The following is a 25,721-nucleotide window of genomic DNA, read 5'->3' as shown; positions in this document are numbered from 1 at the left end:
AACAGTTTGAGGAAAGATGGCTTTTATACCTCTTACATTTTTTAAAAGGAAATGAAACCGCCTCAATTACTTTTCTGTGGAAGAGTGCACTTGGGCCACTGGCTATTTTCCCCTCTCTTCTTGGTAAAAGAACATTCATTTCAATGGCTGGAGTAAAACCCCAGTCTTTAAAGACAGGTCCTCGTCCTTTAAGTTGCATGGCGTATATGATTTTTATGGGTATTACAGTAGCACCAGAAGCCTGAGCAGGTATCAGAAGCTGGGCTCCATACTAACACATAGTGAGAGGCAGCCCCTCCACGACGAGCTTACAGTCTGAAGGGACAAGATAGAACAAAAGGCAGGAACGGAAATATCATTTTACAGCTACAGAACTGAGGCCCAGAGAGATTTAAGGGTAAAATGTACAGAAGTGCCTAAGTGACTTAGATGCCTAAGTCCAATTTTCAAATGCAACTAAGGGCCATATTGTCAAAGGCATTTAGATACCTAAAGATGAAGGTAAGCAGCAAATGAGTTTTTGAATAGCACCTAAACCAGTTAGGCATCTAACTCACTTAAGTGTCTAGGGGGGTTTTCAAAAGAGTCAATCTGCCTAAGTGTCTTTGAAAATCTGACCTTTTGGCACTTAGGCTCCTAAGTCCTTTTGACTTTCCCATTGACATGGGCTCCTAAGGGCCAGATGCAGGTATTGAAAGATGCAGATAGGAACCTAGTGGGATTTTCAAAAGTGCCTAGATGCCTAAGTCATTGATTTTCCACTAGGCATCCATTGGGTAGGCATCTATCAGCATCTTTAGGCACCTAAATACCCTTAACAATCTAGTCCAAAAGTACTTAACTCCCATTGATTTTGGGAGTTAGACACCTAGACCAAGATTTACAAAAGGATTTAGGTGTCCAAGTTTTAGGCTCTACTGTGATTCACAAAACTCTTGCTGAACCCAGTAGATGCCTAAACTCACTTGGTGCCTACATTTTTGAAACATTCCCTAGGGTGCCTACATTTTTGAAACATTCCTGCCTAAGGTTTATGTCTCTGGGCAAACTGGAAAATGCTGTCCCCTCACACAACATTTTGAGGGCCAGTTTGGTGATGCGAACCCTGTTGCAAAGACATGAGGGCAAGGAAAGCACTCATTTAAGACTGTAATTATGGTTAATTAAAGAGAGGTGGGGTGCTAGGGAAGGGGAAGCCAGAAGCCTTCATCTCCTATCCAGTGCCCAGCCTTACTTGCAGTCTATACACATCCTGGGTCACGGACTACTCCCTGCTAATACCCTTGAGATCTAAACCACCCCTAAAGAGGTGGGCAGGAGTCGGGCTGTCTCAATACTAGCAAAAGTGTTCAGCCATGGAGTGCCCAGAATGTGCAGAGAAAACAACATCCATAGAAGGATACTCCTGTATGTCTATTCTAAGAACAAATGGATAGCCTGTTAGAACTTCTCTTTGGTGTATAACAACACTGCAGTCCTGCCTGTTGTCAGAATGCAAGAAGGGCTGTGTTGTGTTGCAGCCACATGCCTGACATCACAGCAGATGCAGAAAGAATCTGTTTGGCTCTGATTCCTATGACATGCTGTGGTGGGGCAGCTGCCCCATACAGGTAGATGGAGGGTTAAAGCAGTCCTCAGGGAGGCTGTGCAAAACCCAACCAATGGGAGGAGGGCGTGTAGAGAGCCAATCAGGAGAAGGTTTGTTGGAGAAGCCAATCAGGGCCAGGGAGGACCATATAAGAAGGGCTGGAGTAGTAAGGAGAAGGCCTGGCTGCCTCAGAGGAGTACTTTAGATAGAGCAATACTGGGTAGGGTCAGGGGAGCAATAGGGAGCTCTAGACTGAGGCCCCGATATAAAGAGCTGGGAAGGTGCTAGGGCTATAGGGAAGTGGCCTAGGGAAATAGGCAGTGGGAGTTAGAGGACCAGCAGCATGTAGCCACTGACTATAGGGTCCCTGGGCTGGGGCCCGGAGTAGTGGGCAGGCCAAGGCTTTGCGCCCCCCCCCCCACTTGCCACAGGGAAGTGGCCAGTATTTAGACTGTAGTTTGCCCCTTGAGGTGAGGGGCTGGACTGAAGGCTACAGTAGGCTGCACCAGCAAGCAAATGGACTAGAGACAGCTGGTTCCCCCAGAATGGGGGAGAAATCAGAGTGGGGCACAGCCAGAGAGCTGTGCCCAGAAGAGGATGCTGTGGTCTGGGGAGCAATGTGGTCTTAGAGGTGGAGCAGAAGTGATGGCAGTGAGACACCACTAGAGGAAGGTGCACTGGCGATCAAGAGCTAATTCCCAGGATGGCCACCAGGAGGTGCAGAGATGGTGAGTCCCATCCTGTCATATATACTAAGCACCCCAGGGAGGCACTGATTGTCCTCATTGCATACTGTTTTCAATAGGAATTGTGCACAATCAACATCTCACAGTATTGTGTAATTGTTAATAATGGCTAAACTCCTTAGCCTATTCTCAACTGGAGTTCGGTTGTTGACTTAAATGGGACCAGCAGCAAGCCAACGTTTGGAATTCATTTTCTACTTTGATAAGCATCCAGAAGTTTGGACTCTTATTCATACTAGGCAATGCTCCTGACACTGAAAAGCAGGGCTAGAAACAGTGATACCAGATTTCCCCCTCAGGGTATTTGTTATTTCTTCTGGTCATGGCCAGAAACACCACAAGAATGATCTTCCTCCTGGTAGTTTGAAAGTTCTATTTCCACCCAGAAACCTGGAATGAAAGGCACATGATACCCGAAGGTTTTGGAAGCATAACAGTGATTTGGGTTGAGGTCTTTTCTAGAAATGGGTGAGGCTCCATTGGTGCTTTTTTCTCTTTTTTTACTATATTACAAAATTAGGTAAAGATGGCTGCATGTTTAATGACGCAGTTTCTCTTTAAGAGCTAAATGCCAGGTTCTGCAAACATTTTAATGATTTTATTCACTTGAGTAGTTGCACTGATGGGGGCATTATTCATGTGAGTAAAGTTAGGCATATGGGTAAGAATGCAAACACTCAAAAGATAAATTTAAAACAATTCAGAATAATGTGGGACATTGGCTGTAATATAGGGCAATCAGAATATTTTTTCAATATTCAGGATCAGGAAAGCATGTCTGTTTTTTTTAATCATATGAAATGACCTCTAGCATCAGATTTGGCTAACTACAGCAAGGATGAATTAGGACATGGAAAAGACAGATCGGCTGCTGAGAGGATCTGCTAGATCAAGTAACAAGATCAAAAGCTGACATTAAAACTGAATGGGCAAATACCATGCCCTTTTGGAGTATGGTATGAAAGGATAGATATTAATCTGATGGCCATATCACTGTGCTTTAGTGGGTCACAGCTGACAATACCAGATTCAGGACAAACCCCTGAGAAATAGGGTAGACTCATCCCAAACTGGTGATTATTCTATCATTAGATATATCAAGCCAGTAACAAAAGTAAACTTCTCACCACACTGTTAACAAGAAATAAAAAATGCAGTCTCCTTAAGCATTCCAGTCCTCATCTCACCACCCCTGACATTGGACTCTATGATGAGTGGTTTTTGAAAACCAGTTTCATCACATATCCCACACAGCCAGGTCAATATATAATTCAGATCTCACCAATAATCACACTACTGCCAATCCTTTAGTAACTAAATTCTAAAAGTTTATTAACAAAAGAAAAGAAGAGTTAAAATAGTTAATAGATCATATACGTACAGTAATTGCAATTATCAAAGGGTTAGCCATGCTAGTGTGTATCCACAAAAACGAGTCTGGTGGCTCCTTAAAGACTAACAGATTTATTTGAGCATAAGCTTTTGTGGGTAAAAGCCCACTTCTTCAGATGCATGGAGTTATTGCTATGTTCTTACATCAGGTTTGTAGCAGTGATGTTACAGACTGTTAGCTTGTAAAGTCTCTCTAGTAACTTCCAAAAGATTGGAAGATCCTCAGTCCATAGTTCAATATGCCCCTTTTAGTTGTAAATCCACAGTCCAGAGAATCAGGCCAGGAAAGAGGCAAAATGGAGTTAGCCCCAGGATCTTTTATACCTTTTGCCATGTGCCTGGAAATTTTCTGGTTCAAACATGGCTCACAGCCTCTGTTTGTGGAAAGTTACTGGTCTAAGATGGAGTCCAGAATCACATGAGAATATCACATGTCTTTACATGGCTTGATGACTCACAGGGGGTAGCCATTGGTCCCTTGGAGGCTGAGGCATCTGCAAGAAGAGAGATCTGGGCAAAATGAGTTTCTTCTATCACCCATTATGGGAACTAGGTCTCTTTGATGGGCTATCAGGCATGAATAGTCCATTCACAATAAGCTGTCCAGACTGGATGTAAACTACCTCATGGGATTACCCTGGAAATACAATCACATGTATATGATACAAATACCTGGCCAATATTCATAACTTCAGATACAAAAATGATACATGGATTTAAAGAGGATAATATTTAACAAATCATAACTTTTCCATTGCCACCTTACATGACTTGCTTTGTACAAGATTTGTTGCAATTGTTTAACAGTGGCAATATCAATTATATGAATGGTCAGACTTCAATCATACAGCATCACAGGCCAGCACTACTTCCCTTAGCAAAAGACTATTTGTTCATGTTTTGGAGCCATTGAAATTAGAGATTTCAGTATTTACTATCCTGCAAGACTTAATTAGTTTTCTTTCTCCCTGGTGCACAGCTGGTTAAAACAATTTCTGTCTTGTATATTGCAGCTCCAGGGAATCTCAAATGGATAGAATGCAGTGGATGTATTTGGTATTTTTTCTGTGCTGGCAAACCAACAGTCCTCATGACATTAAAGCCTGGATAAGAATGGGGTTCTGTGTGTCAAACCTATTCACAAAAATGCTACAATAATGGATGGGCCAAGGACTTGATCTTAGAGTTCCTCTGCAGAAAAATCTCCTGCTGAAGTCAGGCGTGTCTTTTATTGTACAAGGACTGCAAAACTGTTCCCAAAACATTTATAATACTAAGCATAAAACACACTGAAATTGCAAACAGGACAATTCTTTTAGTGTGCAGATGTTGTGACAAGTACTACATGCATGTTTAAAAGGCTTGTCATAGAATCACAGAAATGTAGGACTGGAAGGAACCTTGATAGGTATATCTCCAATACTTAGTCCTGTCTCAATGCAGGTAGTGACTAGATAACCTATCTCATAGAGCTGGAAGGGACTCTTAAAAGTCATTGAGTCCAGCCCCCTGCCTTCACTAGCAGGACCAGGGACTGATTTTTGCCCCAGATCCCTAAGTGGCCCCCTCAAGGATTGAACTCACAACCCTGGGTTTAGGGGGCCAAAGCTCAAACCATTGAGCTATCCCTCCTCTCTAGTAGCTAGACCTAGATTATCCCTGACAGGTGTTTGTCTAATCTGCTCTTAAAAACCTCCAATGATGGAGATTACACACCCTCTTTACATAATTTGTTCCAGTGCTTAACTACCTTGACAGGAAGTTTTTTCCTAATATCTCACCTAAATCTCTCTTGCTGCAATTTAACCCATTTCATCTTGTCCTGTCCTCAGCGGATGAGAACAATTTATCACCCTCCTCTTTATAACAACCTTTTACATACTTGAAGACTGTCATGTCCTCCCTCACTCTTCTCTTCTCCAGATTAAACAAACACAGTTTTTTCAATCTTCTTTCATAGGTCATGTTTTCTAGACCTTTAATCATTTTTGTTGCTGTCCTCTAGACTTTCTTCAATTTGTCCACATCTTTCCTGAAGTGCAGTGTCCAAAAGTGGACACAGTTCTACAGTTGAGGTCTTGTCAGTGCTGAGCAGAGTTACTCCTGAGAACATTCTTCATGAAAACATTTAAAATTCTGCGCTCAATATTTTAAAATTCTGCATGTTTTATTTGCCAATAAATAAATGCAGAGGCTCCAGCATGGCAGTGGGGAGCACAGGCCACTGGCTGCATGAAGGTGGGAGATCACCCTGCATTCTTCCCCACCCCACCCCAGGGACACGGACTCAGCGGTGAGGCTGCACCTGACCCTGACACAGGAGCACAAGGCCTGGGCCTGCTCCAGAAACACCTTGGGGCCCTGCCCATCTGCACCAGGCACACCAGGTGTGGGGCAGGTGGGCTCAACCAGGCAGGATCCAAGTGTGGAGGGGCTCAGTGTGGGGGGTATCCAGGTGTAGGGTGAGAGGATTCTGTGTGGGACAATCTGGGTGCAGGTAGTTCAGTAGGGGCTCTAGGTGTGGTGGGATCTAGATGCACAGAAGCTCATTGGGGGGGTTCCAGGTGCAGGGGCAATGGGATTGTGCAGGGGCTTCCAAGTGAAGGTAGTTGGGGTTCAGCGGAGAGGTCTAGGTGTAGGGGTCTCTTGAGGGGGTGGGAGCCTGGGTGCAGCTAGTTGAGGGTCTGGATGTGGGGGCTCTGGGTGGTGCAGGAGGTGTGGGGCATCAGGGTGGGGGTTTGAGTGCAGGGAACTCAGTGAAAGGTGGTCTGGGTGCAGGTATGGGGATCCAGAGCCAGCGGGACTGGGTGCAGGGGGGCTCCGGATGTAGGGGCTGAGGTTCAGTGGGGTAGGGTTCAGGTATGGAGTGCTAGGGGCATTCTGGATGTACTGGGTGAGGTTTGGCAGGGGAATCTGAGTATGGGAGGTCCAGATGCACAGGGGTTGGGTAGATGGGGGAGCAGCTCCCTGTACAGTGACCCCTCCCCCAACAGCTGAGAAGTGATGGGGGCAGGAAGCAAGGGAGGATGCTGAGCTTCCTGCAGCTGGGGGGAGTTTCTGGGGGTGGGTCTGACACAGCACCAGACACTCCTTGCAGGGGAAGGCTCAGGGTAGGAGCTACTGGTTGGGTGCTTTACCTCTCTTCCGGGTGCCTGAAACGATGTACCTGCTCTGTTAGGGAGTGGTGCATGATTGCTCTTTCAGCTTCCCTTTGCTTGTTTTGTGTGAGAAGAAGCTATAAGAATGGATCAAGGCAAGATCCTTCATCTCTGGACTGTTTGGACTCTTGCAGGAAAGTGTATCAGATGCAAAGTGACACTCCCCAGAGACAATCTGGGTACCCTGAAAAGAATTTTGGGAAACTGGCAGTTTATTACATCACTGCCACCATTTGGAATTACAAACCGTGATTCACCTGTGCATATGTTTTACCTACTTTATCCTCTTCATTTACTCACCTTTTCTTGGCCAATAAGTCTTTAGTTAGTTTATTATAGAATTGGCTACCAGCATTATCATTGGTGTAAGATCTAAAGTACCAGTTGATCTGGGGTAAGTGACTGGTCTCTTAGGATTGCTCACCACCTGATGTGGTGTGATTTTTGGTTTATCTGGATGGCAAGATAGACTAGAGAGTCTGACACTCTATGGTAAGACAGGTATAGTGAGCCAGGAGTTCACATTTGTTGATGGCTAGGTGAAATCTAATGATAGAACATACCACTAGTGTGGGGTGTCTGCCCTGTTTTCTGACAATCTGCCCTCACAGTTGAAAGCCATTCCAGACCACATGACACCATTAACAAGTAAAGAACTTTGGATAATTATTTACTTCTTCCTTTTGTTTACATTCCCCTAGCATTACTTTTCCTTTCACTATTACAGTAACCATTGATGATACATTAATCAATTGTGAGGTTGCAAATTGATGTCAGAAGTAAAAAAATGCACATCTAGCCAGTTAACAGTGAAGCTTCCAGTCTTTGAGAAGTAATTTATAAAGGCCGCTTTCTGCTATGTTTCCTCATGTCGAATTACGACCGATTCCACCAGTAGTTCAAATGACTTCTGTGGAATTAATTTTTCATGGGATAAGGTACTGTTATTATTCAAAGTGAATTACAGTTTCAGAACGTGGCCCTAAACAGCTTATGTGGACATTAACCATTTCTGAAAACTTCATAAAAATGGAAACCAACACTCATCCCTTTTGAAAATATTTGAGTCTTTAGTTCAATAAATCTTGAACATCATTAAAAACATGTAACTTGCTGCTAGCACTTTTATTTTTAGTCAGACGTTCTTGGCTAGCCTTAAAAACAGATTGCATTTAGTGTAAAATATTGTGATAATGGATTGTATTAATTGTTAATGTTTTCTTTCAACTTCTAGAGAAACATAACCAATTAGTGCTATGCACGTGAGTGATGAATCCAGCTGCAAAAGAAAATATGTAAGCATTTAAAAAAGAAACACTAAAGCCCGGATCCTGCCAACCCCTACATAGGTGAGTAATTTTGCTTATGTAGAGTCCCTTTAAGTTCAATGGGTAAAACTAACCACATGTTTAAATTGTGCAGGATCAGCCCACAGGTCTAGATATTGCAAATGCTTGTCAGTGGATGTATTGCTGTTGCCTTTAACTGCAGCAGGATCAGGGGCTAACTTTTTTTATAAAGTATCAGCTGACATAATGGTAGCAGACTAATGACATTTCAATAAACACTGATTAACTTATACAAAACAAGGAAACAATCAAAACAAACATCAACTAAAGTAATTAACATAATTATCTTTAAATCTCTGTGGGAGCAAATATGCACAGTCCGTGTTTTCCACAGCACGTTATTTATGGTTGCTGTGATTCTCTGAGCTGTCTATGTACTGGACAAGCAAACTAAAAAAAATGATCTTTGTTGAAAAATTCCTAAAGGCAAATGTAGTAGTTTAAAATGTACTTTAAAGTGGTTTAGGTGATCAGCCTTGTCAATATTCTGCTGGGCCTATGGTATGCCTCCTATTTGTGCTGACCCTGAATACAATAATTGTTGGCTATAAAGAACAAGCCAGAGGAAATCACTGAAATGTGAACATCTGGGGTTTCTGAAAGCCAAAGCTCCAGTGGGAGTCCTAGAAGCATCATAAACAATCCTGCAACACAAATCTAAACTGAATGTGTTTTACTTTTATTTTAGATAAACGGGGTTGGGGTGGAGGTGGAAGAAAAGGGATAATTGACAGCGCTGACAAAGGATTAAAAGGAAACACTGAAAGGAGGAAGGGAGAATGAATAAAGGTGAAAACTTGAAGCATTCAGGCCAGAAATGATGAACATGTACCATACTCATACAGAACTCTTGCTGAAATGGAAGGCAGCTTTGCATGACTTAGGCAAAAAAGTGTTGATCCTTATTTAAGTGGCAGAGAAGTAAAGAGGAAGCATGACTTCATCATTCTCAACCTTGAGCAGTCAAGTCATCATGCATTGATTTCCTCCTCCAAAACCATGAGATTGATATAGAAACATTACAATAAAAAATTGGGTTCTAGTTCTTTGCCTTCTGAGCTTTAAGGTTCAGCGGGGTCATGTTTTCAGGCTTTTCACCACAAACGCAAAAGATAGAATTTTTTTTTTTTTTTTTTTTTTAGTGAAACCTGAGGTTCTCATGCATTCACTGATTCCAGGAGCTGGGCTTTGAGAAAAACACCAAATATCACTCTGACTTTATTTTTAGCTCTTAGCCTAAACAGCCACAAGCTCAGAACCAGCTCAGCAGGGAATTAATTGACAAGCAAAAGCACTTTACAGCTCCCTAGGTTGGCTCCTAAAGACGGTCCCCACAGCTAGGGTGACCAGATGTCCCGATTTTATAGGGACAGTCCTGATTTTGGGGGCTTTTTCTTATATAGGCACCTATTACCCACCCCCAGCCCCTGTCCCAATTTTTTTACACTTGCTATCTGGTCACCCTACCCACAGCAGAGACATAGGGCTGGATCCTCAGCGGGTATAAATCAGCATAGCTCCATTAAAATCAGTGGCGCTACATCAGTTTACATCAGTCTGGAATCTGACTCTGAATCTATTTTAAAAAGTCCATGCCACAAGCCCTCCCCCCCAACCAAATATTAAATCTAATTTCTCGAGTCCAACTGAAGATATCTGTGCTGTGGACAAGAGTTGCTTTGATTCTTTCTTTGGCTCCATCTAGGGCCCTGCCACGTGTTAGAGCAGCACCCAGCGCAATGGCCCCTAATTCTGATGGGAGCTTCTGGATGTGTTACAGTAACACCAGAAATGTCTTATATCCGGGGTCTAGACAGTCAAATAGGCCCAGTTCCTTGAGGCTATTTAGGCGCTGCTCTGCTCAGCGTTGCAATGCATAACCCTTACATGGCCTGCTGGCTAGTGGAATTTTCAGCTCTGAGTTAGGGCTCCAGGCTCTTCATACAATGCATAAGATGGGAACCTGCACCTATGCTAGCCAGGAGTAACATGCTGCGGGTGGGGGAGGGGGAAGGTTTTAAAGTGCCACAGGGTGGTACTGCAGTAATAAAGAATAAAATGTATTAACCCTCAAAGGTCATGTATTTTATTTAACTGTGGCAAATGTAATATCCATAAGCTTTTATTTAATGAGATCTACATATAACTCAGTGCAAGTCCCTGTAGATTAGAAATCATCTTCATTTTATTTAGTTGGTTCATATCACCACACATGAGAGAACTCCGTGAAAAGAAATAGCTCTGAAACCAAGAGAAGGCTGCAGCGTTTTATGATATGGCTCTCAGTCAAGACACGGGCAGGTCACTGTGAGGTTTAAGTGAACATGCCGCTACCTAGATGGCAGGTCATGTTTAAAAACCAGGTTGTGGAATGCTTTTTGCATCACAAAGAGGAATTCCATCTGCCATGAAACGCTGCAAAATCTTGCAGTCTGTATTGATGAGAGGCAGGCATGTGGTATGCCTTATCTTGGGGATTCCAGGCCAGCAGTCCTGCCTGCTACTATCCTAGAAACCCGGCTCCTGCTACAATGGCTAGCCTGCATGCTCTCCCACCTAGATACAGACTATGCACCCAGCCAAGACTTACCGTCGGCTGGCAGTTATTCTCTCTGCATGGGGGCAGAGGGAAGGAGCTTGTCATCCCTTTATCGGATCTGTGTAAAAATGTTAGGCAAAAATGTCAGTGCCCCAAATAAATATTAAAACAACCTCCATCTCCAAAGGGATTTGACTTTACAGTTCCCATTGCCGCTATGTTGCTGTTTAGTATTTATTATGAACATTGCGATAGCCTCTAGAGCAGGGGTCTCAAACTCAAATGACCACGAGGGCCACATGAGAACTAGTACATTGGCCCGAGGGCTGCATTACTGACACCTCCCCCTTGCCACTGTGAGCCCCACCCCCACTCTACCCCTTGCATGAGGTCCTGCCCCCATTCCAACCCCTTCCCCGAAATCCCCATCCCATGTGACAGGGGCTCAGGGAAGGGAGTTGGGGTGTGGGTTGCAGGAGGGGTGAGGGGTGTGGCAGGGGATCAGGGTGCTGGAGGGAGGTGGCAGGGGGCTCAGGGCAGTGGTTTGGGGTGCAGGGTGCGGCAGGGGGTCAGGTGCAGGGTGCGGCAGGCGGCTCAGGGAAGGGGGTTGGGGTGCAGCAGGGGGCTCAGGGCAGGGAGTTCGACTGCAGGAGGGGCTCGGGGGGGCAGGCTCTGTCCCAGCACGCACCAGGGGCAGGGCAGACTCCCTGCCTGTCTGCCCTGCCCCCGCTCCGCTCCAGAAGCGGCTGGAACGGAACGTGGGGGAGGAGAGGTGCAGGAGTGTGTGTGTTGCTGTTGCTTCAGGCACCACCCCCAGCAGCTCCCATTGGCTACGGTTTCTTGTTCCCGGCCAATGGGAGCTGCTGGGGACAGTGCCTGAAGCAACAGGAACACGTTCTTTCCGCTTCCCGGAACAGCACGGGGGCAGGGCTGGCAGGCAGGGAGCCTGCCCTGCCCCTGATGCGTGCTGGGCCAGAGCCGCTCTAGGTAAACGCTGGTGGAGGGCGGGGGGCCCGTGGGCCACATGTTTGAGACCCCTGGTCTAGAGAGAGACCAGGATGCTGTTGTGCTAGGTGCTGTACAAACACAGCAAAAGATGGTCCCTGCCCCAAAGAGCTTGCAATCTAAGCATAAGACAAGAGACGGCACGTGAATGTAGACTTTCTGATTGGGGAGTACACACAGGACAGGTGGTGGCCTCAGCACATCAACTGTCAAATTGTTGTCAGGTTAACTGTAGGCATCATCAGAAAGGAGGGTAGTGAGTTTTGCGGATGTTTATGGGAAGCTCCTGCCAAGTATGGGGGGCAGTAAGGGAGAAAGCACAAAGGTGTTTGTTTGAAAATGCAACAAGTGTGTGCTGAAGGCTACCCTGGTAGAGTGGCGCCCGGAGTCGATGTCTCAATAGGTGGGACGGGTGTAAGCCAAGAAAAGTAGCTTATCTTTGATGTGATGGAGAAAGGGGAGGGATGCAAAGAGAGAGGTGACATGGTCACTAGAGCAGCATTGGAGTGCCCAGTGTCAGAGTGCTGGCTAGGAATTGCACCCTCCACAGATCATCAGTGGAGGGGAGGCAGTGTTAGAGGGCGTGGGGATGAGGGTGTGCACAGGCCAGCCATGATGAGCAGCACTCCTCATGGGCATGTGCAGCTTTCCAGAGTGCTTGCAGAGAGTGGCCATAATGGGTTACTTCCCAACAGTGTTGCTGTGTATTTTGACCCAACTCCAGGGCAGTGGGCTGGAAATGCTGCAGCAGCATCAGGTAAATTAAAAACGGAGGGACTTTAAAATTTGAATTTAAATGTGACCAGGAATAATGCAGTCAATACAGTATCCCTTGTGTTACTTGATGGGGACACTGTGCTAGCACAGCCTTCCTCTGAGCCTCAGTCACATGGTTACATTTCACTGATTACTTAGTGCATGTATAATAGGTATTTTCATTCTGGGCAGAATGAAAGATTTGCTAACGTTAAAGATATTGTCTTCTGTATCCATCATTCCATTTTTCAGAACATGTCTGTTTTCTTTGGGACTGAAGATGTTTCAGTTCTCTTTAAATGCCACTGGCCTTGAGGCTGTCATTTCTTTCCTCCCATTTCATCTTTTCTTCCTTTGAAGATTCCTCTGCAGGCTTTTAGTTGCTTGAATAGAAATAGCCAAGATTATCTCTGTTTATGGTGGTGTTTTTTATAGAAGATAATCAAGCCAGTCTGCTGAAATTTAACTGAGTTAGACCTATGTTTGCACAAACAGAATTCGTAGATTAGAGTGAAATCTTTAATCTTTCAAAGTGATTCTTTTAAACTCATCATTATTAGGAAATAATTTCCAGATGACTCTGGACTAATAACAAGGGTTAATTATATACTATAATGATCATTCAGTTACAAAGACATATGGGGTATTCAGAGACTGTAGAATACCAATTCTGAGGGGAAGCTTTTTTAACCTTTTGCTAGTACCTATTTGAAGCCTCATATACCACCAGTACCTGAAAAATATTCATGACAAAATAAAAATGCACATAAATCTCATCCAGAAACTGGCAGGAACAACCGGGGGTGCTGATACAAAAACTCTATGGACCTCTTCACCTACCCTGTCTACTGTACCACAGAATATTGCATGCCCATCTGGACACACAGTTCCCACACATCACTTGTTGATTCTCCACACTGTCATGCAGATTGATTTTTATTGTGCCCATAACAATGACAGGACACAGCCAAAACACCTAGCCACTCAATAGGAAGTAGCTGAACAACTGGAGTCAACTTGATTCCTGGAGTCAGGTAATTATCTGGTAATCTCAGCTTTCAGTGAAAAACACCAACAGTAAAACCAAGTACATTTCTATGGGCTTGTCCACACAGTGCCTGTGTCGCACACTAACTGGCTCCCGTGGACCCTGTTGGATACATTAACAGTTCCCTAGTGCACATTACTGTAATACTGTTTGAAATGGGACTATGTCAATGTGTGCTAGGCCAGGGATTTCTCAACCTTTTCTTTCTGAGGCGCCCCACCCCCTAACACGCTGTAAAAACTCCAGGACCCTGGGAACGGGGAGGGAAATCAGGGCTTCAGGCCAGGAGTGGGATCCTTGGGCATAGGCCTAGTTTGACTTCTCAGGGTGCACAAGCAGGGGGTAGCTAGGGACTGTGTGTACTGAGGGGTGCAGCTCAGGGTGCACAGGCAGGAGATATCTAGGGGCTGTGTGCAGTGAGGGCTGTAGCTCAGGGTGCAGGCAGGAGATATCTAGGGGCTGTGTGCAGTGAGGGCTGTAGCTCAGGGTGCAGGCAGGAGATATCTAGGGGCTGTGTGCAGTGAGGGCTGTAGCTCAGGGTACAGGCAGGGGATATATAGGGGCTGTGTGTACTGAGGGGTGTAGCTCAGGGTGCACAGGCAGGCGGTAGCTAGGGGCTGCGTGCACTGAGGGATGTAGCTCAGGGTACAGGCGGGGTAGCTAGGGGCTGTGTGTACTGAGGGGTGTAGCTCAGGGTGCACAGGCGGGGTAGCTAGGGGCTGTGTGTACTGAGGGGTGTAGCTCAGGGTGCACAGGCAGGGGATAGCTAGGGGCTGTGTGTACTGAGGTGTGTAGCTCAGGGTGCACAGGCAGAGGATAGCTAGGGGCTGTGTGCAGTGCAGGGTGTAGCTCGGGGTGCAGGCGGGGCTAGCTAGGGGCTGTGTGCAGTGCAGGGTATAGCTCAGGGTGCACAGGCAGGAGATAGCTAGGGGCTGTGTGCAGTGCAGGGTGTAGCTCAGGGTGCAGGCGGGGGTAGTTAGGGGCTGTGTGCAGTGCAGGGTGTAGCTCAGGGTGCAGGCGGGGCTAGCTAGGGGCTGTGTGCAGTGCAGGGTGTAGCTCAGGGTGCACAGGCAGGGGATAGCAAGGGAATGTGCGCATTGAGGGGTGTAGCTCGGGGTGCAGGCAGGCGGTAGCTATTTGCTATTTGTGCATGGGAAGAAGTGGTTGAAAATGCAAAATAGGCAATTGTACTTGCAATTGCTGCTTTTAAATCAACAATATTCATATGCAAATTTTGGGTTTGTAAGCACGATGGATGTGCACATGTTTTGTGCACTTCACCTGTTGTGTATGTTAATGAAAACTTGTCCCAAAATACAGTTTAAAAGATTTGAGGGGTATACGTTTATAGAGCTAGAGTAGAGCTCTGTTTCCAAAGAGAAACTAAAGTCTTTGTATATTTAATTTACACAGATGAGGATGGATGAGCCCTTACTGAGGGGCTGGAAAGGGGGAAGCAAAAGAATTTCATACTGTGGCAAATGTAGCATATACTCCTGCTTGATTGTGCAGTTAACAGAAATAGAGCTGGAGAATGACTCTACAGATGCATTTTGTAGTATCAGAGGGGTAGCCGTGTTAGTCTGGATCTGTAAAAGCAGCAGAGAGTCCTGTGGCACCTTATAGACTAACAGACGTTTGGGAGCATGAGCTTTCGTGGGTGAATACCCACTTCGTCGGATGCATGTAGTGGAAATGCTTGCTTGCTTATATATACCTGTCCCTGGAAATTTCCACTACATGCATCCGACGAAGTGGGTATTCACCCACGAAAGCTCATGCTCCCAGACGTCTGTTAGTCTATAAGGTGCCACAGGACTCTTTGCTGATTTTGTAGTAGTTTATCTGTAACATTTTTGCCAAAAAACGCATAGGAATTGACCCATAGAGCGAGAGATACATTGGTTTTGATTCTTCACTGCTATGCAGCTTATGCCTCATTTGCACTTGAACAAAGTGAGCTCTAGAGTAGATAGAAAATAGTTGACATCCATGTTACACTCACTATGCTATAGTTTAAATAAATACACGAAGTGCAGGACAGTAAAGAATCAAACCCAGTATTTTCCCAATCTATTGACAGTATGAGCTTGCATGTAAATAGATTTTCAGTTGGATCTGGGGCGGGGGGGGGGTGGATGGAAACTTTTGACAAAAATCAATTAAATTTGAAAGTTCCCAGCCTGGTTGACATCTCCCTGGAGGCACCAGATCTCCCCTCTTGCTAAGTCACCACAGTGTATTATGGGAGACCCTGGTCACAATGCATCATGGAAGATGTAGTCTGATTGGGGAAGCTGACCCATAGAGGAGAATAGATGCGTGAAGCACCCAAACTACAACTCCCATGAGAGACCACAGCAACATTTCCAAATAGGATTTTTAGGGGGTTTCAGACACATTTTTTCAGTTTGAAAGAAATTATTTATTTTATTTTGGTTTTCAGGTGTTCAGCTTTTTGACTAAAAGTTGAAAGCAGACTCTTCTTGTGAAATATTTTATTTAGGCAAAACTGAAAAATAGTTTTGATAGAAATCTTTCAACTGGCCCTAAATTTTGTCTTCAGTCAGAAATAGAGCTGAACTGTCTGCATGGTGGAGTACAGTAAATGTTCACATTTGGCTCCCATTCAGACAATTGTTAAGTGAGATTTATATTTGAGCCAAACTAGGGGAAAAGTTTCAGCTGAAAAATTTCACTCAACTCTTCCCCTAAGCCATGTAGCCCTCCTCAGAAATAGTCTAATTGCTGTTACGTATTTCCTCAGCAACTGATTTGTAAGTTGAATATACATCAAAGTTTCCAAACCCTTTTGTTTCTTACAATGACAAAGGGAATTTGTTTTAACTAAGGATTGTTTGCAAAAGTCATTCTTCAATAAATTGTCATCTAGTGAGAGAGAGGCCCAGGAAAGACTCTAGCCAACATCAACCCAACAATAAAAAATATTGAATGGATTCTGATAATTTTTGTAAAAGGGCCTGTAATTGGATAAGCTTTGGCCTGATTCATGTTAGAAAGAAAAAGCTTAGATACTATATTATTCTCTTGTCCCCATCTTTCATATTTTCAGATGTGGCTTAGATAATTGAAACCGCTAGTAACCCTTAACTTAAGACGTCGGCCATCCCCTTACAGCCCCTCCTTACCTGTCCTCTAAATAAATAGTTTATACTACATGGTGTAATCCAGAGCCTTATCAGTACTGCTCTGCTTACTCATCTGCAACAGAAATATTAATATCTCCCAATGGGATTTCAAAGTTTACTCTTTTATTTTTGCACCTGCTTATTAAAATATGAAAGCCTGGATTGCATGAACATTCAGAAAACCACTATTTTACTGTTTGCCATTGGTGGTGATTATGCTGTATGTCTTCCGTGTTTTAAATGTTACTTTTTGAACATTAAAAAAACCCAACTTGCCACGTTACGTCCCTGAGGTGAGATAAATGCTGCCATTCAAAACGTAAGTGACAAAAGCTGCGTGACATACATAGAAAGGAGTGACAGCAATTGTGCGGATGGTATAGAACTGAAGACTTCAAAGAAAATGTTAGTGACAAACATGCCAGAAATACAAAGTCCCAACTGGCAGTTCCTCTCTTGAGGCCAAGCTGTCATTTAAATTAAAAGGTCCTTCTATTTAGGCAGCCTGTTTAGCTGCTCTCTTTGATGGTATATGAAAATGATGTTTAACTTATGTAAAATCAAATGTAATTGTCCTAGCATTTAATCTCTATGAACTCTCCTAAATGGTTTCAATTCTTTACTAGCACTTCTAATTGTAAACAACGTCTGCACATCCCAATGAAATTGAAATTTCCCTTAATACAGGCAATCACTTCGCTAACTTCAGCACTGTGAAAATTATTGCATTTAGTAAGAACACACAGTCAGCAGCTCAATTAAGAGGCGATAGAAGATACAGCACAAAGGCCACACCTGTCATAATTGAGGGTTGCAACGCCTCTGTTTACGGTGAGATCCTCACACCCACTCCAACCCCTCTATTCCAGGTCAAAGATCCAGAGTGGCATAAAAGGGCATGCTGAAATGCTGCATCTGGCCGGGGGTGGGTTGGATGGTGATTTCCTTGGCACAGGTGCAGTGGAGACAGCTATAAGCCTGCCTCTTGAGGACCTCCTTGCAAGCCCTATCAAAGGGAGCATGTTAGAGGCAGGAGGGTGTCAGTGAAGAGGTTGCAAGTCACAGAGTTACAGAGATTCCAGGCACTGCTGTGGCCCATACGGCAGCTTGAGGAGGTTGCCTAAACTTACACAGGCCCAACTGCTGTCCCGTGTTATGCCAGTGCATTTCTAGTCCCTGGAAGTGCACAGGATCGGGGAGGTCCGAGCGCGGTTTAAGGCTGCAAGTTCTGTGTGGAACACCTTAGGCTACAAGTACATTGCACATCATTGGCACCAACGGGTAGAGTATGTGTAGCTGCGCGCTGCAGTGAAAGGCAGGTTGCATCCACGCTGCAGTGTGGAGCCAGCGATCCCTGTCAGTGAAAGGCTCTCCCTGCAAAGCTTTCCCTCCTGCCAGAGCCTTTACCTGCTTCTTGCATCTTTCCCTGTGGCAGGGGTGTCATAAATAAACAGATCAGGGTTAAGGTCTCTTTTCCCTGGAAAGGGTTAACAAGCTCAGTAACCTGAGAAACACCTGACCAGAGGACCAATCAAGGAACAGATTATTTTCAAATCTCTGTGGAGGGAAGCCTTTGTCTGTGTTCCCTGTTTTGCTCAGAGAGCTCTTTTTGGATCTAAGAGAGGACAGTCATGTCTCCAAGTTCTCCTGGAGTAGTTTCTACTAATTAATAGTGAGTATTAATTAGAAAGGCGAATTAGTCTTATGATTTGATTTCTATATTTGCAATTGTGTGTTTGCTAAAGGAAATGCTTTATTCCTGTTTGCTGATATTGCTTTTACTGAGAAAGGGGGAGAGAGATACCTTGATTCAAACTCCTTGAATCTCACACACACAGGGAAGCAGCCCACTTCCCCCCCTCCCTCTCTCCTAGCCACTCTGGAGAGATACACACCGATTCAACTCTGTGAATCACCCTCAGGAGGAACTCACTCTTCCCTCCTCCCCTTCCCTTGAATCTCCACAAGAGAAGGAATTAACCAAGTCTAAAGAAAAGAATTATTAAGAGAACAAAAAAAAAATACAGAATCTCTATGAGCCCAAGCTGGACACTCATAGGGGATAAGCTTATCAATCTCTGGAGAGAATTCCCCCTCCCCCTTTCTCAGTAAAAGCAATATCAGCAAACAGGAATAAAGCATTTCCTTTAGCAAACACACAATTGCAAATATAGAAATCAAATCATAAGACTAATTCGCCTTTCTAATTAATACTCACTATTAATTAGTAGAAACTACTCCAGGAGAACTTGGAGACATGACTGTCCTCTCTTAGATCCAAAAAGAGCTCTCTGAGCAAAACAGGGAACACAGACAAAGGCTTCCCTCCACAGAGATTTGAAAATAATCTGTTCCTTGATTGGTCCTCTGGTCAGGTGTTTCTCAGGTTACTGAGCTTGTTAACCCTTTCCAGGGAAAAGAGACCTTAACCCTGATCTGTTTATTTATGACACGCCCCCCAAATCGCAGACAGTGGGGGAACCACACTGGCGGTGATTTCCTTCTAGAACTTTAAAATAAACAGATTAACAAAACACATGCACTATTACATATACTACTAAGTATGTAAACAACAAGGTATTTGACATTGAACAACACTTTTTATGCATTTGACCGGACATATTTGGCAATGTCCTTGCCCATTGCCTCCCAGTGGAAGGACTTCCCCAACCTATCTTTGGTTCTGTTCACCCCAGAATGACCACTGGGATGTCATGGCCCAAGCTTAAGAGCTTGTACCGGTACTTAGTTGGAACTACCAACTGTTTTTGAGGATTCTGGCCTTTCTGGTGTCCACCAGAAAGAATGTCCTTATATAAAAGTCCTTGTTTTACAACAAACTGGAATTGGGTAGAAGAGCTGAGAGGCGGTGGGTTGCTGCGTGCCGCCGCCCAAGCTTTCTTAAGGCTGTCATTGGCTTCCTGCTCAGTCTGGAACTGTTTCCTTGAAGCTGGAGACACTAGTTCCTCCTTAGACTGTGGACTTGGGCTTGGTCCCTCTGGAAGCGATGTAGGTGATGAGGTTGTTTCCATTGACTGTGAACTGCTCTCCGCTGGTGCACAAGGTGATATTTCAGGCTCTGGCTGAGCCTCTTGGGTAGAGTTGTCTGCTGCTTCTGCCAGTTCAGGCCCGTTGGCGCCCCCTGGCGGTGGAGTTGCAAGCGCTGGCGTCAGTGCTGGTGCTTGTTCTGCCGCTGGTTGCTCTTCCAGTTTCGGTCCTGGGACTGGATGTACTATGGCTGCTGTAGTTGTTGGCATGGGATCCGGTTCCACCACCTCTGTCTGGGTATCTGGTAACACAGACCGGGTCTTGGTGGATGGCTCAGGAACAGGGATGGGAGTGCCTGCTTGTTCGGCCTGGCTGCGGGTGACCACTCCCCCCTCTTGGCCAGCTGCACATGGTTGGCCAAGTCTTCCCCCAGTAGCATGGGGATGGAATAATTGTCATAGACAGCAAAAGTCCACTTTCCTGACCAATCCTTGTACTGGTCTTCAGGGATGCTGTACCCATGGCAGGTCCTTTTAAAATTTTTTCAAGAAGGCCTCAGTGTTTTCACCTGCCATGTAGGTGGGAAATTTCTTGGGATGGGGAACAGTGCCTTCTGGTGTTGGCCACACCCCTCTGCAGTCAGTGAATTTTATGTGTGGCTTGCTGGTGTTGCTTTTTGGTGCTGGTCACACCCCTCTGCAGTCAGGGAATTGGGTTGCTTGCTTCCCAATTCCTACCCTGTCTACTCGCGATTGAATAGAAAGAAACAAAAGCTTTTGATTTGCAAATGGTGTTTGCTTGTTTGCTGGCTTACAAGAAACTAGAAAATCTGGTTTGGTAACTTGCCTTTAGCAATTTCTAATGCTCTCCCAGTAGGGGTCCTTCCTAACAAAAGCCTTGTTAGAAAAACCTTACAAGAAAAAAGGGAAAAAAAAGAAAAGAAGAAGGAAAAAAAAAGTCTTTTCCTAACAAAGTCTGTTAGAAAACATTACTTCCCTCAGCTAAACCCAGCTGAAAATCTGTTTCCAAAAAAAAAAAAAAATCTCCCCCTCCTGGCTTTCAAGAAGGTGGAAAAACCTGTTTTGCCACTGTCTTTTGCAAATTGCTAAGTACCCTCTCAGTATGGGGTCTCCTATAACAAAGCCTTGCCAGAAAACCTACCCCTCCTTTTCCTCCAAGGTGCTTTTCTAAGCCACCCGAAAGAAAAACTGCTTCCAACAAAGCCTGCTGGAAAACTTAATTCCCTCCAGCCAAACTGCTGAAACTGCTTCTAACAATACCAGTTAGAAAAGGAATACTTGTAAACTCCCTCTTCTCTCAGGTTGCTTTCCTGCTCTAGAAGAAGAGAATAGCTCCCTTCAGCGTAGCCCAGCTGAAAAAAACTCCTTCTAACAATGGGTTCGAAACTCCGCTGCCACCATGTCCTAGGGTCTCACCCCCACTTTGAGCTTTTGGGTTCAAAGATGGGGACCCGACTTGGTTTCCTGCTTCTTGCATCTTTCCCTGTGGCAGGGGAAGGCTCCAGCAGCGGGGAGGCAGCAGAACACCACACTGCTAAAAATAGCACTGTAGATGGAGAGGCAAGGCTTGGGGGTGTAGGGTATGTATTTCTCTACATACCCACGCCTTTCTTTACTCTACTCACCTAAGCTGTACCTCCTGGTCTACACTGCTATTTATATCTGTGCGAGGTGGACTACGCAAGTGTGTACACTACATGCCGCTGAAAGAAGTGTGCAGTGCAGATGTGCCCTTATAGAGACGGCACAGAATCTTACCCCTAATATCGTGCAAAGATATGGGCCAGATCCCTAGCTGGTGGAAATCAGCCTACTTTCATTGACAATCAGTGGAATGCAGAATGAGGATCTGGCCCATTCTGTTCAATATCATTTAAGATGTTAAATAACATATTGTAAATAATACTGATTCTTGCAGAATGTGCACGGAGACACTTCCCACATTCTGATATTTCCTGTTCTCATACACTTTTTCCTGTTTCTCAGTCTGTTTTCAGTTCTTCATCCACTGATTTCCTATCCATGCTCCTTTGGAGTAATAATGGAGGATAGGTCCATCAGTGACTATTAGCCAGAATGGGCAGGGACGGTCTCCCTAGCCTCTGTTTGCCAGAAGCTGGATCACGTGATGATTACCTGTTCTGTTCATTCCCTCTAAAGCATCTGACATTGGCCACTGTCCTGAACCATTTCTTTCTCCACAGAGGGTTGGTCACCTCCTTCCCATGCTGTGGTGCCCAGTGCAGTAGTCTAGGAGCTGACCTTGTTCGTGAAGACTGAGGCAAAAAAAGCATTGAGTACATTAGCTTTTTCCACATCCTCTGTCACTAGGTTGCCTCCCTCATTCAGTAAGGGGCCCACACTTTCCTTGACCACCTTCTTGTTGCTAACATACCTGAAAAAGCCCTTCTTGTTACTCTTAACATCTCTTGCTAGCTGCAACTCCAAGTGTGATTTGGTCTTCCTGATTTCACTCCTGCATGCCTGAGCAATATTTTTATATCCTCTCTGGTCATTTGTCCAATCTTCCACTTCTTGTAAGCTTCTTTTTTGTGTTTAAGATCAGCAAGGATTTCACTGTTAAGCCAAGCTGGTCACCTGCCATATTTACTATTCTTTCTACACATGGGATGGTTTATTCCTGCAACCTCAGTAAGGATTCTTTAAAATACAGCCAGCTCCCCTGGACTACTTTCCCCCTCATGTTGTTCTCCCAGGGGATCCTGCCCATCAGTTCCCTGAGGGAGTCAAAGTCTGCTTTTCTGAAGTCCAGGGTCTGTATTCTGCTGCTCTCCTTTCTTCCTTGTGTCAGGAGTAGTTTTGTATCATCTTCGATTGTTTATGAATATGTTAAATAGGACTAGGCCCAGTACAGATCCCTGGGGGATACCACTATTTATCTCTGTCCATTCTGAAAACTCGCCATTTATAAGCAGGTAGACCTTAATGCCGCCTTGGACAGATGAAAATGGCTGACACTTGCATGATGACCTGACACCAGATGATGGGACAAGGGGAAGAAGAAGATCCAACTTGAGTGGCCCTGCAGACTGCATTTGTGGCAGTATGTCACAAGGAGAGAGATGATCCCTGAGATAATTTGTTCCCAGGCCATTTAAGGCTTTATAGGTCATAAATAGTAACTTAAACTTCATCTGGAAGCCAATGAACAGTGCAGATTCCAGAGCACTGGAGTCATGTGCTCCCAGCAAAATGCTTCTCTCAGTAAACTAGCTGCTGGATCCTTCACCAACTTTAATATTTGAATGATTTTAAGGTGTAGCGCCATGTAGGGTGCATTTCAGCCATCTAAGGTGACAAAAGCATGGATAGCAGTGGGAAGTTCTGCATCTGAAAGAAAAGGTTGCAGCTTCCTAGCTGGATGGAGGATGCTGTAATGTGATTATCAAAGAGCAGCTGTGCATCTTGGGATACTCATTTTACCTTTCTGTGATAGGAAATCAGAGTCCAATTGTTCCATTGCTGCCCTCTTTCCTGCCCATCTTAGCTAATGGTTTACTGCTACTATTTCTAAATGTTTTTCTGATTTGGAATATTTCCAGACATCCTCTGAATATTAGGAAGGTCCCTGTTATGCTCTGATGCACTCCAGAGCAGCAATACAGTTCTCGGTGTGACATAAGCATGAATCAACATTGCACTAATCTTGATATTCTTGCAGTTTTGTGAGTAATCATGGCAACATCATGAAATTTGGTGGTGGGAGGAATCCTTACTATATCGAAGATCAGCTTTTAAAAGCCTGGCAGAATCAAAGGTGACATTCAGGTTTCTAACGTTATCTTTTATTGGTCTGATAGCCATTTATGTGTCACTCAACAGGAGACAGCATTGAAATACAAATAATAATAATAGCTTTGGAAATCTAAGTAGAAAGGATTTTATTTTATCTGCAGTTACTCAAAAGAAATGATCTTGCATCCGCACTTTTGTATTTAGCAGCTGATAGAGAAAGCTGTGCTGACATTAATGAGTGATATGGAAACCTGAGTCTCAAAAGTATATCAGTTAAAGCAAACTCCATGCTTACAAATGCCTGGCACCAACATTTATATAATGTAGACACTACAAACAATGGATCAGAATACATTCCCCTAGAGAGCCCACACAAACAGTAACAGGAGCAGCAGAGTCGAAGAACAGATAATCTTCTAAAACAAAGTGACATCTGCTAAATTAAGAGCAAAACCATTTTTGCTGGTGCCAGCCACTCTCACAATTTGAGCATTAGCTCAGCAAAATGCTATAATCTCCTGTATCAAAGGCAGAGCTGACATCCAGGAGAATTAAACAAAAGAAAACAAGCCAAGTTCGCTTCAGTAAATCATTAAAAATCAGAAGTAAGGCAATGGGTATCAGTTGTGTGAAAACCCTGAAATGCCTCATAAAGATTGTTGCTGTTTAACTGTTGAGAAAAGAGTTCTTTTAAGTACCTTCAATGAGAATACTAAGCTTAAGCTATATTAGGTCTTGGGGTGCAGGAAAAACTCCTTCTGCATGTTTGCTTTCATACAGTGCTGTAATTAGATGTGTGACAGCCAAAACAATGACAAATGCGAATACAATTTTCTATACAGCCATAAGTATATGACTTTTTAAAATCATTTGCAGTCTAGCAGTAGCCATGTTGGTCCCAGGGTACCGGAGAGCCAAGGTGGGTGAGGTAAAATGTTTTATTGGACCAGCTTCTGATGGTGAGAGAGACAAGCTTTCAAGACACACAGAGCTCTTCAGGTACCTTACCCAGAGCTTTTCTTCAGGTCTGGGAGGCTTGAAAGCTTGTCTCTCTTACCATCAGAAGCTGGTCCAGTAAAAGACGTTACCTCACCCACAGTGGCTCTTTCAATTAATTTTGAGAGAGGGAGCGTGCACCACCTGAAATTAGCCAATAGGGTGGTAGGACATTCTCTTGGGATGTGGGAGACCCAGATTCAAACCCCTGCTCTAAATTAGGCAGAACAGGGACTTGAACTTTTTCTCTGGGCTTGTCCAAAAAGTCTATCCTGGACCTGAGAAACCTTCTCAAAGAAAGCATGGTCAATACCAATATGTTCCCATGTAAAGTTTCAATTTTGACCAATTGGAATTTTCCAACAAAGAAACATTTTGTCAACAAATTCCTGACCAGACCCACAGTCTGCTAAAGTCAACAGGTGTCTTTATTATTATTTCAAAACTCAAGTCCACCACCTTCAAGTTGAATACACAGTGGGTCAGATCCAAATCCATTAAAGTTAGATTATTTCCAGTGACTTCTATGGGTTTTGGATTAGACCCTTTGGGCCTGTTCCTTTTCTCAGCGAAGTTGATCGGAGTTTAGCTCTTTACTTGAATAGTAGTAGGACCAGCCCCTTACACTATGGACTATTTGACTTGAAGATAATGGGCTTGAGTTTTGAAATAACATTAGTATGGGTCACAGGGCCTTTCCTATTGGCTTCAGCTATGGCTCCCACTCACCTTCCATTCCCATTCAGAGCGATGAGGTCTTCCTGTAGTGCTGAGCACAAACCCTCTGAAAATCAGGCCCATTGAAGGTGTCTCAGGTTGAACATCCCAAAAACAGACACATCCAAAATCACTAGTCACTTTTGAAAATGTGGGCCATTCATACCAAATAATAAAATAACAAGTAGTGAGTAGACTAGAGACTTTTTTTTGGGAGGGGGAGAGGTGAAAAGACATTCAGAGTTCTTTTAAAGTGGGGAATGATGGACTGAGACAAATATCCAGGGAGAAGATGGTGCAAAACCAAGGAAAAGTCAAAACAGCCTGCATACAATTTTCACTCAATATTAAAGAAAGCTTATAATAAAATAAATAATTGCTGACTGTTGAGGTGCTTATTATAATGTATTGTTTGTTTATAGAGCATTATGCACATGGTACTTTAGAAACACTTAAAAAGACAAAGGCCAAGAGTTTCCTCAATCGCCTAAAATTAGGCTTCTAAATCCATAAT

At 44.3% G+C, this 25,721-nt stretch overlaps 1 protein-coding gene across 3 annotated transcripts in view; it reads left to right on the top strand.

Moving 5' to 3' along the window:
* BFSP1 (beaded filament structural protein 1) overlaps positions 1-25,721 on the top strand; it is a 131,037-nt gene that overhangs the window by 5,738 nt on the left and 99,578 nt on the right. The window contains exons 1-2 of one of the 3 annotated variants that reach the window (XM_045008321.1): positions 7,123-7,278; positions 8,119-8,233. The gene's annotated coding sequence lies outside the window, so the exon portion shown is untranslated. Of the gene's footprint in view, positions 1-7,122; positions 7,279-7,697; positions 7,823-8,118; positions 8,234-25,721 lie in introns of those variants that run through there. The other 2 variants (XM_045008322.1, XM_045008325.1) reach the window with 2 other exon arrangements.

This window comes from Mauremys mutica, chromosome 3 (assembly GCF_020497125.1).
Source record: "Mauremys mutica isolate MM-2020 ecotype Southern chromosome 3, ASM2049712v1, whole genome shotgun sequence".
NCBI classification, from domain to species: domain Eukaryota; kingdom Metazoa; phylum Chordata; order Testudines; family Geoemydidae; genus Mauremys; species Mauremys mutica.
Note: the sequence above shows the minus strand (reverse complement) of the source record. Positions and strands in the feature narration are given on the sequence as shown.